At 50.1% G+C, this 10414-nt stretch overlaps 1 pseudogene; it reads left to right on the forward strand.

The window, feature by feature from the left end:
• Positions 1 to 7050: 7050 nt before the first annotated feature.
• LOC148091733 (bifunctional heparan sulfate N-deacetylase/N-sulfotransferase 1 pseudogene) lies at positions 7051 to 9663 on the forward strand (annotated as a pseudogene).
• The last annotated feature ends 751 nt before the right edge of the window (positions 9664 to 10414 follow it).

The following is a 10414-nucleotide window of genomic DNA, read 5'->3' on the forward strand; positions in this document are numbered from 1 at the left end:
AGCTTTCTGTGTGATGGCCCTCATCTAATCTGCACAGCCACTCTGTGCAGCAGATCTTGTGTGTCCACCTCATGTCTGCAGGTGGACAGGGAAGGGTCGGGGGTTGGGAAAGTTGTCCAGGAACCATGGGTGCCAAGTGGTAAAGCTGGGATTTGGATCCAGGTCATAGGAGTACAGAAAAGGGAAAGGCCAGTATGGGCAGCTGAGGACGGAGGGAAGGCCTCTCCCCCTCACCCGGAGAGCCCCCTGCTCACCGCATCCATGGCTGTCAGTTTCTCTGCCACCAGTCTTGGAGGGAAGGTCAGAATATTATGCTTCTGCTCCCTTACCAGATGCTTAGTGGTCACAGCTCGGGTGTAGTCAGGTGCTGGGGATGGAGCTGACTTTGTTGTTGGAATTTGGATGGGAGCTGGTGGCCCAGATGGCTCCAGCCCAATAGCTGGCCCTGAGGCTGAAGGTGAGGTTGGTGCTTGCTTCAGGTCTGGAGGGGGTGATGGAGGTGGCACTGGATCCTGCACTATCACAGCCAGACCGTGCTCTAGCCCTGGAGCAGGCCCTTCCTCTGGCCGTGCAGTGCTCTGCAGCTCTGGAGGTGGTTCTGGATTAGGTTAGAGAGACTTGTTCATGCACATACCTCACTTTCCCATGCCTTCCCAGAGACAGGAAAGATGCCACTGCCTTTGAGAGGCCTCCATCTCATGAAACCCCAACCGCACAGCCGCCAGATCATCTTCCCAGACTGCAGACCTAGGGCTGCTCAGAAGCTGCAATCACATTGACACCGATCTGGGAGGACATGTTCTAGGCATCCATGGCCCCTGGATCTCAGGCAGAAAGATCTCACCCACTGCCCTACAAGGGCACAGGAACTTCCCTTGGTGTGGCTCCAGGGGCTTGGGGTGGGCTGCACTTGGCCTGGGTCTGCATCTGTGGACAGAATAGAGGGCCAAAATCCATGAAGGCCTTGGTCATGGACGGTTCTTCTGGGTGTTAGGGTGTGATCTGGAGGATGCCCAAACCCTACACAGATGAGCTGCAGGACACCTGCCCCCAAGAATCCAAGATGCAGCCCAAGATCTCAAGAGAATGCACCTTCTCCCTGGTGGTTCCATGGACTGTGACACTGGGATCCCAGTCCGAGCCTTTGGGGAGAAAGACCAATAAGTGCTTCCTGTCTTGGGACCCTGCACCAATTGCCCACTTTCAGGGAATTGGATCAGGGAATGGTCAAGCTGCAGGTCAGAGACAGACCCAGTCAGATCATCCAAATGACAATTCAGCAGGCGGCCTATTCTCTCAAGCTTCTAAGTCATGGATCCCTCATGCCCACACCCTCCTCACGCACACACTGTCACTCAACCCCAACGGTGGCTCCTGGTAAGATATCCTAGCACCCAGCTCGGTTACTGGATCCCATCCAGCCTTGTCCAGAAACACATCTGCTGCCAGCAGAACAGCACACGTGCCCCGTAATGTCACCGACACAACAACGGGTTTCCCTCATACATCCAACAGAGCTCATTTTGCTAGGCTGCTGGCTCTGTCCTTTGTGAGCTGTGAAGGAGCAAGTGGCTGTGCTGGGAAGCCCCATGGGTCACACAGCTACCTGTGGCCTCTGGGAGCTGAGGGCTGCCTATAACTCCAGCCAGCAAGAAATCCAACCCTTCAGTCCTCCACCTGCAGGAAACCACATTGTACTCACATCCAGAGTGAGACTGGAAGCCTCTCCTTTCCTCGTAGACCCTCAGAGGGGACCCTAGTCGCAGCCAAACCCTGGACTTGTGAGACCCGAATCAGAGGAACTGCTTACACCATGCCCTGCTCCCGGCTGTAGAAATTGTCAGATAGGCAGGAGTGTGTATTGTCCCTAAGGTTAGTGGTGATATTGCTCCACAGCAAGAGATGACTAAACCAGGTCCTTTATGAATCAGGTCCCCTCTACCTTGTGGCATCAGCAGCGGTGGAGGGAGGGCATGACCCAAATTAAACTTTTGGGTTAGAAACTATAATCCCCATTCTCAAATTGGGGAAACTGCAGCTTGGGAACTGAGATAAAAACACACAGGGGAACTAGAGCCCTAAATTTTATGCAAGTCTGGATCTTCATCACCCTCTTCCCAAGTGCCCACCTGTATCCCTGTGAATTTTGTTTATATCTTAGGCTTAGATTTCTGTGTGTGTGTCCATTTTACAGTTAGATGTCTGTGTGTGCCCATTTTAAAGTTTGATTTCTATGTATGTGCCCATTTAGGATTTAGATTGTCTCTTCAATTTTTGAGGGCTCTTTTTATATCAGGGATTGTAATCTTCTGTTACCTACAAATTGCAAAACTTTGCTACCAGTTTGACTTTCGGGCATACGTTTTAAATCTGCTTGCTGTGGCTGCCATGACAATATCATCATCCCACCTACAGAAGAAAGGCAGAGTCACAGAGGAACTGGGGACTCTAACTTAGCTTTCCCTTTCTCTGCAGGGAACTGGGCTGTTTCAGTGCCATGAAAATTGCTAATCTCACTGAGAACATTCTCAGCAGACAGTGGTGCAAATATCTCTTAATATTCCTTTTCTATGTGTAACCTCGCTGCCCTAGCACAAGACTGTACATGCTGTTTTCACACACTGCCTAAGGGACCATAAAATCAGCATTGAAAGCCCTCTCCCCACAAGTTATTGAAATGCTAACAGAGCATGTTTGGCAAAGATGAGGTATCTAGATCCTAAAGACTGAATTTCTACCAAGTTACCCACTTGGAAGGAACATATAGCCAACTTACTTTACAGGATCAGGAATCCCTCTGGCATCAGAACGTTTAAGGAACACCCACAGTTTCATTCTCCTTTTCACTGGCTGACTGAGAAATGAAAACTTAGATGGAACAGCCTTGGAAACAAATTTATAACCACATACCAGGTCCTTTTACAAGAACAAAGTTAGTGTTTACTTTAGACTGAACACTCATCACAGAAAATAAAGTGAAGCACAGGGGTCCCTTTGTACTCACAGGGCTCCTGGTGACGTGCAAACCCATCCAGATAAATTGCTCCTGAAAATCCCTTCACGGGGCTGAGGACATGGCAGCTGGTGCTGAGTCCCCTGAGTGATTCGTGTGATGGAAAGAGCCATGTCACGTCCACAGCGCAGCTCAGGAAGCCTTGTCTCCCTGATAGATAAGCAGATAAATAAACAAGTTCAATAGTTCCACGGACTTTCCTGTTCAGAACTTTGTCCAACTGTCAACTGTCAGCGGCCACTGGGGCCCACCTGGGGGCCCTGCTCCTCTCCTGTCCTTCCCACACTACACAGATGGATGAATCTGCCTTAGAGAAATGAAAGGATGGCACACTGCCATCAGTGCAGGAACAGGGGGCTCTCTGGGTTTCCATGAGGCCCAGTATGTATGCTACAGCTTTCAAGCTATTGGACTATGGAGAGAGATAATTACTATCACAGACCCACACCCACTGGTTCAATAGTTTATATGATGTGAAGTTAATCCAAGTTTCCTGTGTTCCCTTTAAAAAATCACCACTTTGCCAGGCCCCTTCATAGAACCCTCATTCAGGCGGTTACGTGCCCTCTGACTCTAGGATGGAGGGAAACTGCTGGGGATAACTTATGTATTTCCTGGCAGGTACCTTTAGAACTTGAGGTCTGGCTCTGGTGCCACTGCTTAGTTTCAGAATATAAGTAACTAACACCCCATTTGAGCTTGTTTTTCTTCTTTGACTGTTTTTGGGGTTTGTTTTTATTTTGTCACTAGCCAACAGTAAGATTTTCTGCTGTTGCTCAGTAATGCCCTGTACTTTTTTCCCTTTTCCCCCCTCTTCCCCATTTTTACCACCCATCACCCCTGGCAGTCACTAATCTCTTCTCTGTATCTATGAGGTTGTTTGTTTTTGAGGCTCCCCATATAAGCAAGATTATACGGTATTTTCCTTTCTCTATCTGACTTATTTCACTCGGCATCATGCCCTCAAAGACCACTTATATTGTTGCAAATGTCAAAATGTCATTCTTTTTCGTGGCTGGATAATATTCTATTGTGTATGTACCACATCTTATTTATCTAGTTGTCTATCAATGGACACTTAGGTTGCTTCCATGTTTGTTATTGTAAATCATGTTGCAGTAAACACAGGGATACATATATCTATTTTTTATTTTTTTTAATCCTTACCTAAGGATTTTTTCCCCCTTGCTTTTTAGAAAGAGTAGAAAGGAGGGTGGGAGACAGACATAGAGAGAGGAACATGGATGTAAGACATACACATCAATTGGTTGCTTCCCCCATGCACCCCGCACAGAGCGAACCCTGCAACCTAGATATGTTCCCTTGGCTGAAATCAAACCCAGGACCCTGCAGTTTTTGAGCCAAGGGTCTAACCACTGAGTGACACCAGCTATGCGGACATAGGTTTTGAATTAGTGTTTTGTGTTTCTTCAAATATCCAGAGGTGAAATTGCTGGGTGATATGCTAGCTCTATTTCTAATTTTTTGAGGCACTTCCACACTGTTTTCCACAGTGGCTGCACCAGTTCACAATCCCACCAAGAACAAGAGGGTCCCTTTTTCTCCACTTCTTCACCAACACTTGTCACTTCTTATCTTTGATAATAGCTATTCTGTCAGTGGGAGGTGATAGTTTGTGGTTCTGATTTGCATTTCCCCAGTGACTAGTGATGTTGACCATCTTCTACACTTTAATTTTAAATGCTACTGCATAAGTAGCGCTATGGATGAAATTAAAACCACTGCCATTCTGCCCTGGCCTGTGTGTCTCTGTAGTTAGAACGTCTCCCAGACCCATTCTGAGCCTTGGGGGGTGCAGCCAGCCCAGCAACCCAGCCCAGCAGGGCCCAGTGAGGCACAGGATGCTAGAAGGGAGGAGAAGGGAGGGAGAAGGAGAGGGGCTGGCAAGAGCAGAGGCACCTCAAAAGGAGGAGCGGCCCAGACAGGGAGGAGAGGGGCAATGGTCGGCCCTTGGCCCTGCATCCAGCTGAGCACAAGGGGCACCCGCCAAAGGTGTGGGGCCTACCCTGTGGAGGAGCTAGCACCCTCCCTTGTCCTGGAAGGCAGAGTGGGATGCTCGTGGAGCATGAACAGCAAGGAAAAGTGCAGAGCAGGAATGCAAAGAGGCAGTTCCTCACTTCAAGTTGCTTAGGTTTGTGCTGGCTGCTTTGACTCTTGTGCAAAGGTGCCCTCGTTGCAAGCTCTTTGGGTTGAGCACTGCACTTCCAGTGCCTGGCCCATAGGAGGCGCTCAATACACACCTCTTAAAGGAGCTAATGAAAGAATTCCCCTTAGCCCAATCTACCAATTTGATGAGATCCCAATCAAAATTCCAAGGGAATTTGATCAAATGATTCAAAATTCATACATACTGAAATTTAGAATTGTGTATTTTTAAAACAAATACTACTTACAGGAAATTATTAAAATAGAAAAGCCCTGGCCAGTGCCAAACTTGGTTGGGCATCGCCCAGGGCACCGAGGGGTTGCAGGTTTGATTCCCAATTAGGGCACATGCCTGGGTGGTTGGCTCCATCCCTGGTGGGGGGCCTGCAGGGGGCAGCTGGTGGAAGATTCACTCTCTCTATGCTTCTCTCTCCCTCTACTTTCCTATCTCTCCAAAAATACAAAAATACATTTAAAAATAATTGAATAAATGTTCAGAGGTACTATACATTGATGATCGTCACAGAATTATCCACAAAGCAGAAAACAAAATAATGTTAAGCCCATGAATTAGAAACAAGTTATATAATTTATTGTGTACCCGAGAAAAGATACTAGATATTATTTTTCAGAAATATTTGTTTGTTTGTTTATTTACTTATTTATTTATTTTTATTTTTTAAATATATCTTTATTGATTTCAGAGAGAGGAAAGGAGAGGGAGAGAGAGATATAGAAACATCAATGATGAGAGAGCCATTGATCGAGCCTGCAACCCAGGCATGTGCCCTGACCAGAAATTGAACCCCGATCTCCTGGATCCTAGGTCGACACTCAACTGCTGAGCCACGCCCAGCAGGGGTCAGAAATATTTTTAATATTAGAAGTAGAATATATTATCTGACAGAAATATAACACGGTTTTAAAATGTGGATGTGTGTATTTACATATGTTGAGCATATCTGAATAGGTACACAAAGACATGTATAATCATTTTTAATGTGGATGACTTTCACTTCTTTGAAACCTTTCCCTTTTCTATCTATAACCATAAATTATTTTTATAATGGAAAAAGCTATTTTTATGTTGAAAAAAATTGTATCTAGTCAAATTTCTTTATTGTAAAGATCAAGATATAAATTGTGTGTGTATTTAAATATTGTGTGGGGATAAAGAAGTTTGTCCAGTGTGATCTACCTGGAAAGACGAGCAGGTTAGGTTTCACCTAAAAGTTGGGCAATATTTTCTGAACCCAATAGTACTTGTAAAAGTAAATCCCAGGCGGAGTAGTGGGGGTGATAGGAAGTGGTCCTGAAGGGGTTAACCCCAGCTCAGCCAGATCCTGGCGGCACACACCATGCTGGGGGACCCAGGCATCAGGCAGCTCACCCAAAGTGCCCCTTCCCCAAGTAGCGCCCCAGATGTGGTAAGTGCTCAGAAGCAAGGAGCCTCCACTTAAAAGCTTCCCTTTAAAAATCTGGGACCAGCCTTGGCCCTAGGGGCCCCACCAAGCCAGAATCATGCGGCACCCCCAGACTTGCCCAGTGTCTTTCTGCCTGCTGCCCTCCCCCCAGGAGGCCCTGAAGCTTGGGGTACTTCTGCAGTGCACGGGACCACATGGGGTTTTGCCATGGTGACATAAAGGGGCACAGAGTAAGGAAGGAGCACAATCAGCCCGCAGACTGTGCTCCTCAGTAGGAGGAAGGGCCAGTGGCTGGAGTCCTCCACTGCTGCTGCCCACTGAAGGCCTCCCTTGCTAAGTGTCTGTGAATTTTTTGGTCAGTGGACAACTCTGGTGTCTCCTCTTGCTTGGGGCCTTGGGGGACCAGAGCACGCTGGGCCTCTGGTGGCTGAGGTCTCAGGGACCAGGATGCTCACCCTGGTGGGCCTCTGCAGGCTGTGTGGGCATGTGTGCCTTAGGCTGTCTTTTTCTTGCTGATTGTCTTCTGCCTGTTCAGAGATTTTGTCTCGGCCTACCACCTATGTGGCTGTAAGCGGGGCCTGGAGCCCTTGGCAGACGCCCCAAGCCTGACTGTGGGGACCCACTGACTGTGGCCCCCAGCCAACTGTTGCCACTCAAGCCTGTCCAGGTGGCCACCCCTTCCTGCACAGACCGCTGGTGCTAGTGTTTGTGGAGAGTCTCTACTCACAGCTGGGCCAGGAGGTGGTGGCCATCCTGGAGTCAAGCAGCTTTAAGTACCCACAGAGATTGTACTGGGCAAGAGGGATACGCCTACACTCACTGACAAGGGCCACAGTGGCTTTGCCCTCACCATCTATGAGAACATCCTCAAGTACATGAACCTAGATGCCCGGAACCAGGAGCTGCTGGACAAGTACTGTGTGGCCTACGGCGTGGGCATCATTGGCTTCTTCAAGGCCAACGAGAACAACCTTCTAAGTGCGCAGCTCAAGGGCATCCCCCTGTTCCTGCACTTGAACCTGGGCCCGAAAGACTGCAGCATCAGCCCCAGGTCCCCACTGCTCTATGTGACATGGCCCAGCGAGGTGGAGAGGGCGTGCTGCCCGGCGAGGACGGGACCATGATCCAGTCCAACCACTCCACCTATGAGCCAGTGCTGCTGGCCAAGACGCGCTCATCCGAGTCCATCCCCACCTGGGTACCAACGCGGCCTGCACGCTGCCCTGCATGCCACTGTGGTCCAGGACCTGGGCCTCCACGATGGCATCCAGCACATGCTGTTTGGCAACAACCTCAACTTCTGGCTGCACAAGCTCTTCTTCATGCACACTGTGGCCTTCCTCACTGGCAAACACCTCTCGCTGCCTTTGGAATGCTACATCCTGGTGGACATCAATGGCATCTTCGTGGGCAAGGAGGACACACGCATGAAGTCGGAGGATGCGAAGGCCCTGTTTGATACAGAGAACGAACTATGCACACACATCTCAAACTTCACCTTCAAACTGGGCTACTTAGGGAAACTCTTCCACACAGGTACTGACAGAGAGGACGCTGGGGATGACCTGCTGCTGTCCTATGTGAAGTAGTTCTGGTGGATCCACCATGTGGAGCCACTTGCAGCCCCACCTTTTCCACAACCAGTCTGTGCTGGCTGAGCAGATGGCCCTGAACAAGAAGTTAGCTGTTGAGCATGGCATTCCCACAGGCATGGGATACTCAGTGATGCCCCACCACTCGGGGGGGGGGGGGGCACCCTGTGAACGTGCAGCTGTACGAGGCCTGGAAGCAGGAGTGGAGCATCTGAGTGACCAGCACGTAGGAGTACCCCCACCTGAAGCCACCCGCTACTGCTGTGGCTTCATCCACACGCACCATGGTCCTCCCTCGACAGACCTGCGGCCTCTTCACACACACCATCTTCTGAAATGAGTACCCTGGTGGCTTCAGTGAGCTGGACAAGATCATCCATGGGAGCGAGCTCTTCCTCACTGTGCTCCTCAATCCTATCAGCATCTTCATGACACACCTGTCCAACTACGGGAATGACCACCTGGGCCTGTACACCTGGTGCATTTCCTGGACCAATCTCCAGCTGCATATGCTGCCCCTGTGCAGCTGGCCCAGAAGTACTTCCAGATCTTCTCTGAGTAGAAGGACCCACTCTGACAGGACCCCTGTGAGGACAAACGCCACAAAAACATTTGATCCAGGAAGAAGACATGTGACCGCTTCCCAAAACTCCTCATCATTGGCCCCCAGAAAATGGGCACCACAGCCCTCTACCAGTTCCTGGGCGTGCACTCCGACTTCAGCAGCAACTACCCCAGCTCAGGGACCTTTGAAGAGATCCACTTTAATGGCCACAACTATCACAAAGGCATTGACTGGTACATGGAGTTCTTCCCCCTCCCCTCCACCACCACCTCCAACTTCTACTTTGAGAAAAGTGCCAACTACATTGATTCGGAAGTGGCACCCCAGCTGGCAGCCACCCTGTTGCCCAAAGCCAATATCCTCATCAATCCAGGGGACTGGGCCTATTTCTGGTACCAGCACCAACGAGCCCACAATGACCCAGTGGCCCTGAAGTATACCTTCCATGAGGTGATCACGGCTGGGCCTGATGTGTCCTTGAAGCTGTGCACCCTCCAGAACCACTGCCTGGTCCCTGGCTGGTACGCAGCTCAAATTGAGCCCTGGCTCAGCTCCTTTCACACCAACCAGATTCTGGCCTTGGATGGCAAATTGCTGTGAGCAGAACCTGCCAAAGTGATGGACACAGTGCAAAAGTTCCTTGGGGTGACCAAAACTATCGACTACCACAGAAAGTTGGTGTTTGATCCAAAGAAAGGATTTTGGTGCCAACTGCTCAAGGAAGGAAAAACCAAGTGTCTGGGCAAAAGCAAGGGCTGGGAATACCCAGAGATGGACCTGGATTCCTGCACCTTCCTGAAGGACTATTACCGGGACCACAACATCGAGCTTTCCAATATGCTCTACTAAATGGGCCAGACACTGGCCACCTGGCTGCAGGAGGGCCTCCAGAACACCAGGTAGCTGTGGCCACCGCAGCCAGACTGAACATTTGTGATGGCAGGGATGTTCTGCTGCATGCTGAGCCACACTGACCTGAAGAATGGGGCACTGGGCCTGGGTTGGCCAAGCACTTCTGAGCAATACTCTGCCGAGGCCCAGGCAGGGCCAGGAGCAGCCTAGGCAGGTCCGCAGCACCACCAAGCATCCAGTGCTGGGTCTGTGGCCTCTAGGACCTCCTTAGCCACCAGAGGTCCATCCCATTCACAGCCTTTCATGGGGAGGCCACTTCCTGGTAGGAGGGGATCCATGAGAGTCTCTTTCTGTCCCTCATTGTGTTCTACCAACCATACCCTCTCCTTCGTCCTACCACTCCCTGCCCCAGTAGGGTATGCCCTCAGTGTTAGCTGCCATATTTTCCCTGTCTTCCAGACAATAAGGGAGAAGAGCCCAGCTGGACCTTTTGCCAAACCAGGGAGAGAGACTGGATGTTTCCCTGTTTTGAGCCAGGCCCTTCCAAGGGGTCACCTGGATACTGGAGTCGGTCACTAGGCTGGATGTGAGGGTGGTACCTCCAGAGAACTCTAAACTTCCACACACATTCTGGTTCATACTTTCACATCTCACCCGCCCTTTTGTGGGAAAGGATCATTGATTCCTACAGTATCCACCCAGTCCTCAAGGCCTCCTCCAGAGCCCTGGGGCACTGCCATGCCATTGGACCCAGAGACCTAGGCCTCAATCCCACCGCCTCTTTTCACCCTGGGGTATGACG

Source organism: Miniopterus natalensis, chromosome 13 (genome assembly GCF_054644295.1).
Source record: "Miniopterus natalensis isolate mMinNat1 chromosome 13, mMinNat1.hap1, whole genome shotgun sequence".
NCBI lineage: Eukaryota > Metazoa > Chordata > Mammalia > Chiroptera > Miniopteridae > Miniopterus > Miniopterus natalensis.